Source organism: Pan troglodytes, chromosome 21, assembly GCF_028858775.2.
Source record: "Pan troglodytes isolate AG18354 chromosome 21, NHGRI_mPanTro3-v2.0_pri, whole genome shotgun sequence".
NCBI classification, from domain to species: domain Eukaryota; kingdom Metazoa; phylum Chordata; class Mammalia; order Primates; family Hominidae; genus Pan; species Pan troglodytes.
This window is the reverse complement of record NC_072419.2, coordinates 35,552,207-35,562,185: the sequence shown is the minus strand read 5'-3', so window position 1 is coordinate 35,562,185 and position 9,979 is coordinate 35,552,207. Positions and strand designations below refer to the sequence as shown.

Genomic DNA, 9,979 nt, shown 5'->3' with positions numbered 1-9,979 from the left:
ACTCTGAGATACATGTTCTGTGCTGTCTCTCAGAAGTACCTGGCAGGGCTGAGTCTTGGCTGCCACAGTGGAAACTTTCCTGATGAAGGTCGCTTTAACTGCTGCATTCCTTTCCTGTCTCAGTTCCCCATTCCTCTTCTGGTGTTTCCTGGGATTACCACCCTAAGGAAGAACTGGCAGTAGAATTACTGTCCGAGCGTCATCTCCAAACAAAATTTTTGTATCTGAATCTTTTCCTCTGGATCTACTTCCAGGAAACTCAAACTAAGACACACATTTTTCAGTCAGCTCCTACAATCCTCATAGACCTGTGATTGTGCTGAGGATCAGAGAGGGAAAGTCACTTGCCCAAAGTCACACAGCTGAACAGTGGTGGAGTTCAACTTTGACCATAGGCTGTCTGGTCCCAAGGTGGATGCTTGCTCCTCTGGCATGAGACTTCTCTCTTATCAGGGTCAAATGAATGAATGGAGGCTGTTAAAAATTTGGTCTCTGATGCCTGTGCCAGAGGCTCATGGTTGGTGCCTGTGTTCTCATTCTTACCTCATTAAGAGTAATAATGAAAAACATGCTCAGGGCTGACTGTGCCTCGGGGTGTTGTTGTAGGTACTTTGCTTACTTTAATTCATTTAATTTTCACAATAACCTTGTTTTTACTTTTAGTTTTTAGGTGAAAAAAACTGGGGCAAAGAGCAATACAAGAGAGTTGCCAAAATTCATACTGCTTGTCCAGGTTTGAAGCAAGCAGTCTGCACCTAGTGTCCTTGTCTGTAACCATGGCACCCTGGTTTCTCACACATCTCATAATGGAGTTCCACCTTGTGTCAAGCATGGCACTGAGCAGTTTCTTTTAAGAACATAACTTGTAATTATGTAGATTACTAATTCTACTTCAAAATGACACACAGTCTTCATGTGATAAAAGGAAACAATTGGTAAGTGTAAGCATTGAGAACAAACATTCTTTTTTCCACTCCTGACTCCATTCCAACGTTCAGACAGTGTTTTCTCTGTGCCTGTAGAAACCTCAGCTCCTGTGCCGAGGAGCCTGGTCCCTTTGGCAAAGCAGTGTGGCAGTCAGGTGCTGGCAGGAAACTCTCATCAGCTGACGGGCCATTAAGAAGGAGCTGTTTACAACGGCGTGGGCAGGGTCAGGGGGAACGAGGAGGGATGGCACAAGGCCCTGGGGTTAGGGTCATCTGGGAACTGTCACCACCCCCCAGTCTTGTGGAGCCATAGAGAAGCTTTCTCAGGAACTCATAGGGAGAATCTGCAGCTGAAAGGGGAGGCCAGAGGAGACATCACTCCCTTGCCCTTTGACTGCGTCTGGATGCCCCTACTGACCACACTACCATCCCCTTATTAGACTGGAGAGGCTGCCGGGAGGGTTCCTAAGCCTCCTATTGTGGCTCACCTCCAACAGTGAGTCAGCACCGGCTCTCCTGGCCCGACAGCCCAGGTTCCCCTTAGCCGCTCTATCCTGCATGGTCCCCTTTCCCGCTGGGAAGCAGATACCCAAATGAGCAGCAGAACCCTGTCTCTCCCAGCAGGCCCCTCTGCTCTTTATGAGTGGTTTTCTGGGTCCCCTCCCTTGGTTTGGGATGAGAAACACCCTTTTCACTTCCACAGGGATTGTTTCTGTGGACTGTACCCTGAGTGTTTCCCTGGTGGGGTAATGGACAGGTGGGAGTGGTGGTACCAACTCTTTAGAACCAGCGATGCCAAACAGATCCCACTCGGGGAAAGTTCATGCTAAGTGTCATGTGTCCTCTGGAATTTTCTGAAGCTTTCCAGCTTTTTTATTACCCCCCTAACCAGCTCATCTGATCTCCAGGGATCTCTACTAAGATGTTGGCAGCCCGGCCAGCTGGTCTGGCCATGGATGTGACTTCAGGGGCTGGTTATGCTTCATGCACCTGCTTCTAGCTTCACTGTTGGGCCAGATTTCATCCCCATCCCAGCTCTGCAGCACACCTGCTTCTTGATTCCTCCATGGACCCTGCGTGAAATTACCCCATGTTTCCCTTTGTGCACCACTGAGGAAGGAAGCATGAAGGACGCACAGGTCAGGACATTCAATTGCCCACCTGGTGCTGGGTCTTTACTGCTGGGATGGCTCCAGGGGCTGGTCCTTCTCCATTGCCTCCTCCACATCTCTCAGGATTCTGCTCAAAAGTCACCTCTTCGAGGGGTCTCTCCCTTTCACTGTGTTTGGAACAGCTTCCTCAGTTTGTTTCTAGTTCTTCTCACTCTGGTAATGTCTTTGATTACCACCACCATCTGATTTGGTCTTATGACCTGTTAGCTTCCTTCATCAGACATGAACACTAGGATGGCAGGGGCCTCATCTGTCCTGTTCATCCTGTGGCCTGGGTCCTGGCACCATGTCTACTACAGTGTAAATGCTAAGGGGAAGTTTACTTTGAAGAACTGTTTACCTGGGAGATGTTACTGTTAGCCTAACCTGTACCATTTTGTAAACCCCCAGCCATTTTGCAGACCCTGGTCACAGTGAAACATTCCATGGGAACTCAGGCTGTGAGAATCATCCTTCCTAACCACATGACTGCAGGAACATCCTTATCGCACCCTCCCAGGCAAAGGCCCAACAGCCTGACTGCAGGGACATCCTTGCCATTTCCTGCTGGGCAGCAAGCTCTACCACCCAGACCCCTCCCTCCCATCCCATGATTACCTCAGCCTGTGAGCGGCAGTTGGCGCTGGCACTAAGCTGGTTCACCCCTCCTCAGGGTTTTGTTGGCAATAAAAGTGTTGCTGTTGAAGCCGCCAACTGTCTCTCTCTGTATTTCTTTAACCCTCGCCTTGCCTTCAAAACCTAACAACTCTACCCCTCCATTTTTCCAAGGAGGATATGGGACTCAAGGAGAGCAAGAGACTTACCCAGTGAGTCAGAGAGCCTGAATTTGAACTCAGTTCAGCTGAATTCAGAACTTGTTTATTCCTAAGAGTCCAGGAAAGGAAAGGTGGAACTGCAGCCTGTGGGCAGCCTGCATGCTTGTCTTAGGAGACCACAGGTGGGCTCCTGGGAATTGTGTCTTCCTGGGCACAAAAGAACTGCTCACCTGTGCTGCATCAGCTAAGTGTCCCCATTGTCCAAATTGTTATTTCTTTTCAAAGTTTTGTTTTAATAATTAAATTTATCACAGCTTGGTGTTGAAAACAAAGCACAGAGGCATATAGAAACTCATGTGTGAGTTTTTCTCAATTTTTTTCCCAGTGACTATATAAATGAGTGTACAAAAGACCACCAATACGGTCATACTTTTTATATAGAGTTAGACCATCCCCCCCATATTCCTTTCCCACTATGCTGTCTTTCTTTTTTTTTTTTTTTTTTTTTTTTTTTCATGGGAGGACCACTATTCCATTTCTAGTCCATGTGCTTTGGGAAGGGCTGACCTACCCTGGGCAATCAGATCAGCAGGGTAATTCATTCAGGGATGGGCATGTGATCCAAGCTGGGCTCATGGAAGCCATCCCTGCACTTTTGATGAAACGGCCTTGAATGGGATGCTTTATTTTTATTGGAATAGCTACTTGCAAGGAAGTAAGTGATAAGAAATCTATGGGGCCATTTTTGCTGCTCTCTCAAAATAGCCTCTCTGAAAAGCAGAGCTGGCCCAGGAAATGAAGGGACAGAATGAGCCTTGGTTGAAATTAGTTGACCCCTGATCCCACTGAGCCAGAAGCCATCTACTCCTGGATATTTTTAGTTGTGATAGACAAATAATTCAATGTTCTGCTGGATCCGGTTAGGTTAAGTGAGTCAAGGACTCATTTGAAGTCAAGAGAGTCCTGCATAATATCACTTTCTCTTATGCTTAGGTCCCACCTGCCAGAGCTTTAGAGCTGTAGAAAGGGTAAAGTGAACCAGGTTCCTACTAAGTGTGCAAAAGAACCCTGGAATCACTACCACTTTGGTCTGATAAGCAGCCTTGCCTGATGCTTACCATACAGTCATAAAGGTATTGCTTCCCTGAGCCCTTAGGCATTATATCTTTCTAAAAATAATTTCTATCTTAGAAAATGTGTTGTAGAGATGGTGTCTTGCTATGTTGCCCAGGCTTGTCTTGAACTCCTGGCCTAAAGTGGTGAGATTATAGGCATGAGCCACTGTGCTTGGCCAGCACTATACTTCTATTAGTTGCCAATGCTTTCTTTGTTCTGTAGTTTCTAGTGTGTGCTTGAGCATGTGCGTATGTGTGTGAGTTTGTGTGTGTGTGTGTTTACTTTACTTTTATCTTGCAGGGTTATGGCAAGCATCAAGTGGGATGATGTAGGCACAGCTGTCAGCCCAGTGCCTGGCACATACAGTGAGCTCCCTCTGTTCTCCTCTTTTCTCCTCCTGATTCAGAGAATGACTTAAGGATCTGTGATGTGTGCCAATTTTCAATGCCCTGGATAAACAATGGGGAGTTGGAGTGCTGTTGCCAGAAATTTGCGCTAGTTTTAATTAATTTTATCCATTTAGTGTAAGACATCTCAAAGTCACTGGATAAATTTATATAACATATGTTTATACACATAAGTGTGTCTCTTGAGAGCTGAGAGGCTGTTTTTGCTTTGTTCCCTGATGCTGCAGTAGAGGCCAATGTGTTCTGATTCCTTGAGTGATGGCTGCAAGCCCTCCAAGTGTCACAGTAGGTGAGGCATCCATGGGGACAAGCGTCAAGGATGAATGTGGCCAGTCAGAATCTGCAAGCCCATTTGGTTTGTTCTCTTTATTTTTATAGTATGTTTTATTCATTTTTTAGGTTTATCATTTAATCTCTTATAAACATCTCTCCTAAAATGTTTCTTAATTCTACAAGGGGTTAATTGCATGAAGTAAGTCCAGAAATAGTCCAGGGCAGCCATGGATACCCAATATGCCATTGGGAAGTGAGAAATTTTGTAATTTGAAGGTTTTGTTATTGGGACCTTCAGTCCAATGGTCTTCAAGGTGCTAAACCCGACTCAGGGCATTTCATCCTATTTCCAGAGAGCAGCAAGCATAGAGAGCAAGGGGAACTTGGTTAAGAGAAAAGAGGAAAAATAACTGTCCCATTTCCAAACAGATTTTCTGAATTTGAGTTCTAATTGAGGGATAAGACAATGATAATGGCATGGCAGCAATTGTTCACATTTACAGTGCTTCAGTCCGATCCTGTGCTCATTAATGCCCAATAAGTGAGGAGTTGGAACTGAAAGCTTTCTTTATTTATTCCAATTGTAGTCTCCCTCCAGGGTGTGGAATCATGTGTAACAGGAGGGATAAGTGTTTAAAGAGGTCTTTTCTTCATTTTTTACTTCCAGAAGAAGTCTCTGCAGTGTGACTTCTTGTATGAACTATGAGTCTGAGGTAATAATGAGGCTTTTTTTTATCATATTCCTTACTTTCATAGTTTTGCTCCAGTGTGAGAACAAATATCTACTCAAGGTGAATGAAGATGAAAGGCTTTCCATAGACTTTACTTTCACAGGGTTTCTTTTCACACTTCTGTAAGATATGAGAGTTCAGGAAAGGTGTTCTCATGAATGTTAACTCATTGAGCTCCCTTCCAGTATGTCCTCCTTACATGTTCAGTATGGTGAAAAAATTAATGATGATTTTCCCACCTTTCATTCACAGGGCTTCTCACTATTGTATCTCTGAAGATGATAGCTTTTAATTCCAATGACTTTGCAAAGTCTTTTCCACATCTGTCACATTTATAGGATTTCTTTCCAGCATGACTCCTTATATGTGCATGTCTTGAGGCTCACTGAAGGCTTTCCCACATTCCTTAAATTCAAAGGGCTTCTGCATAATGTTCTTTCTTAAATGTTTATTAAGGTGTAGGGAATATCTAAAGGCTTTCCTACTTTAGTTATTTTCGTAAGGTTTCTTTCCAGTGTGAATTTTCATACGTCTCATGAGAAATGACTGATAAGTAAAGGCTTTCCCACATTTGGGACATGTATGGCTTTTCTCTCCAGTAGTACTACTCCTGTGTGAAGCAGAGTTTGGAGCAGGGGCAGAGGTTTTTCCACTTTGATGATTCTTATTCTTAGGCTCTACAGTACAGGACTGCATCTGCGCAGCATGGATTGAGTTATTTGCAAAGATGTTTTCACGTTGAGTAAAATTACGTTTTCTCCCTAACATGAGTTATGCGGGCCCTAAGGCATACATCCTCACTGCAGGCTATTCCAAATGGACTCCACTCATGAATGTTTGCCCTCATATTAATTTGACTTTGCATATGATGGACATTGTTCTGACTGCCTGTCCATGTGTTTGATTTTAGCTCTGTTTTTCTCCCATATAAAACCTAGTGAATATTGCACCTCAAGTCTATCATTGTTTTCATATATATTACCTTATTTCAATAGTTTTTGGGAAACAGGTGGTTTCTGGTCACATGGAAAAGTTATTTAGTGGTAATTTCTGAGATTTTGGTTTACCCATTACTCGAGTCATGTACACTGTACCCAATGTGTAGTCTTTTATTCCTCACTCCCACAACCTTCCCTCCAAGTCCCCAAAGTCCATTATATCATTCTTATGCTTTACAGCCTCCTAGCTTAGCTCCCACTTATAAGCGAGAATGCACAATATTTGTTTTTTTGTATTCCTGAGTTACTTCACTTAGAATAATCATCTCTAACTCCATCTAGGCTGCTGCAAATGTCATTATTTGGTTCCTTTCTAGGGCTCAGTAGTATTCCATGCTGTATACATACCACATTTTCTTTGTCCACTCATTGGCTGATAGACACTTAACCTGGTTCCATATTTTTACAACCGCAAATTGTGCTGCTATAAATGTGTGTACAAGCGTCTTTTTCATATGACTTCTTTCCCTTTAGGTAGATACCCAGGAGCGGGCTAACACAAATTTAAATTGAGATAATTATAAAATAAAGTAATGATCAAGTGAAAATTACTATTTCTAGTAGTAAAAGAAAATACATTTAAGGAGTAAAATTTGAACATATTTCTGCTCACATAAAGACCGTATCACTTCCGTATTTTGTGTAAATGGTATGTTTTATCTCACTAGACTTATTCTGTGGTTAATTTGTGAGGAAGGGTTGGAGAAAATAATGTATCTTTAAATTTAGTTTCTTGATTCACATTTTTCTTCAAGTTTCAATAGCTCTCTTTTAGGAAAATGCCTCCAAGAAGATGTTCAGATGCTTTTGGCTTTCTGTGGCCTGAAGACAAAGGGGAAGTGAGTCTCAAGTCTCTTATTGTCTTCATGCTGTTCTCTAGACCTCTGCTTTCTCTGTGGCAGAGGGTCTTTCTGGATTAAACTTAAGATTATACTTAGCAAAGGAGGTAAAAGGTAAAAATATCCCTTTTATTTTTTAATAGAGGGGCTTGCTCTCTCACCCAGGATGGAGTGCACTGTTGTGGTCGTAGCTTAGTGTAGCTTTGAACTCCTGGGCTCAAGTAACCCTCCCACCTCAGCCTCCAGAGTAGCTAGGACTATAGGCATATGCTACCATGCCTGGCTGTTTTTTTATTTTTATTTTTTGAAGAAATGGAGTCTTGCATTTTTGCCCAGGCTGGTCCTGAACTCCTGGACTCAAGCCATCTTCCAGTCTCGGCTTCCCAAAGTGCTGGGATTACAGGCATGAGCGGCTGTGCCTCACCAGGATTAAAAATATTCTTTACACTTCTTGATGGGTAGCAATATATATACATAGGAATATACTGAATAGTCAAAAATTTGTCTCCAATGAGAAGCCTGCCCTCTATCCCTGCTGAGCACAGCCACCAAAGTGTGGCCTCTCCAGAGATGGCCACTGGAATCGGGGACCTGTGTGTCTTTCCAGAACATTCTGATTACAGACAGGGCATATTTATGGATTTCCTTCAATCTTCCACACACAAAAAAGATGTATCTCTATACTCTTCTGCAAACTTGTGCTCTTTGCTGAACAGTATACATCTTGGAAATTGTTCCAGATCAGCAAATACAGGATTTGTCCTTGTGGGCACTCCAGAATATTCCTCTCAGTCTCCCAAGAATGGACACTTAGCTTGACTTGAATCTATTGCCGCTGCAGTGAATACACATGATCCACGTATCTGTGGGGAGAGGACGTGTAACAGGGTCTGTGTCTAAAATACCAACAGCTCCTACTGAAGAAGTTTTTATTAATGTGTGTTTTTGCCAAGAATATGAGAGAATGCTTGTTGGTCTATATCAGCAGGAACATGTGAGGCACACCCCAGACTTTTGACCTTCGCCAGCCAGATAGGTGAGAAATCTTATTGCAGTTGTAGGTTCCGTTTCTTACTACAAGTGATGTTGCACAGCTTCTCATATGGTAAAAAGCAGTTTGTGTGGCCTTTTATATAAACTGTTTACTTAAAGTTAAATCACTAGTCAGACAGATAACATTTTCATTTTGTGATTTGGAAAATGAATTTTCATATTGCTTACTACATCCTTCATGTGCATTTCAGAAGTAGATGGAGGTTTCCCTTAGGTACGTATGACTCATTTGCAAGCAAGCATTTATTTTGGGTCTTGATGTTTTTCAGAATAATGGGCAGTTATGGTATTGTCCTGAATTGTTTTGATGTTTGTACCTACAATGTTGACTGCAGCACACTCTTGCAGGGCACTGGGAGGGGTGTCCCCCACCCACTAGTGTCTCTGTGGGCTTGTGAGGAGGGCCAGTTCTCCTCTGAGGCCCATGCCATAGCCAGCCCTGACATGCTCTTGTTTGCTCACAGATGGGGGACTTTAATTGCATCTTTCACGTGGAATGATTGTGCCAATGGGAACTCCAGGGCTTCCCCACTTCGTCTATAAGCAGGCACAGCTGGTGCCAGGCCCTTAGGCTTCCTGGTCACAGAGCATTAGCTGTCTGGGGCTATTGAGATGTGCCTGGCAAAGCACTTTGCCTGAGAGCTGAGTAACCAGGGCTCGTGAAGGATAAGTGACTTACCTCCACAGTTCAGGTGGCTCTGCTCCATATGTGATTCCCATCGGTCATGCTTGGGGTTTTCTTTGAGCAAATATATTCTAGAAATGCAGTTAAGAAGTGAATTCCCAGAGAAGCGAGTCAAAGCCAGCACCTCAGCACAGACTCCATGGCCGCATGCAAAGAGGCCTGCAAGAAGGCAGCTCTGGGACTTGAGTCACACATTTGGGCTGCTCCTCTAGATGGGATTCTGTGGCCCCTGTAACAGAAGTTATAGCCCTGATGGGTCATGGGGAACCCTGGGTAATTAGTGACAGGGTACTTAGGGTTGGCCAAGGGCCCTGAAACAGGCTGTGCTGCGGTGGCACCCAGGCCTGGCTTGTCCTTAGGAACAGGTTCTGACTCAGTAGGTGCCAGTGGGGATTGAGGTTCTGATTTTCTTTTTTTTTTTTTTTTTTTCCCTTGAGACAGGGTCTCACCCTATCTCCCAGACTGGAGTGCAGTAGAGCAATCATAGCTACTGCAGCCTCGAACACCAAGGCTTAAGTGAGGAAATCCTCGAACCTCCTGCCTCAGCCTCCTGAGTAGCTGGGATTACAGGCATGTGCTACCATTCTTGGCTAATTTTTGTACTTTTTATAGAGACAGGGTCTTACTGTGTTACCCAGGCTGGCTTCAAACTCCTAGGCTCAAATAACAAGGATATCACCTCAGCATCCCAAAGCACTAAGATTACAGGCAAGAGCCACCACACCTGGCCCACATTTTCAGACCAGAAATCTCTATGGGTTGTCAGCTCCTGGGCTGGTCCCTCTCCTCCTGGCTGCTGGGTGGACCTGGTGCTTTTGCCTCTACACATCCCTTTCTTGCTGTTTCATCCTCACAAGTTCCTGTGGAGTAGGTGGTTCCTTGTCCCCTTTCTGGATGAAGGAAGGCACTGAGTTACCTGCCCCAAGGCTGCTGAGGGGAGAGGCACATGGTGTCAGGGCTTGCCCTCTACGTCAGACCTTGGCCACATCCCTCTAGAGTGAGTGACGTTGGCTTACAGGGCCAT

General features: G+C 44.3%; 1 protein-coding gene across 40 annotated transcripts in view; it reads left to right on the top strand.

The window, feature by feature from the left end:
• Positions 1–9,979, top strand: part of LOC112206537 (uncharacterized) — an 80,220-nt gene that overhangs the window by 68,788 nt on the left and 1,453 nt on the right. For 9 of the 40 annotated variants that reach the window (XR_010154330.1, XR_010154329.1, XR_010154328.1 and 6 more), the window contains 2 exons: positions 664–2,065; positions 2,489–2,791. The exons of 2 other annotated variants lie outside the window; for them this stretch is intronic. The gene's annotated coding sequence lies outside the window, so the exon portion shown is untranslated. Of the gene's footprint in view, positions 1–663; positions 2,066–2,488; positions 2,792–9,979 lie in introns of those variants that run through there. 29 more of the 40 variants (XR_010154361.1, XR_010154345.1, XR_010154355.1 and 26 more) reach the window with 7 other exon arrangements.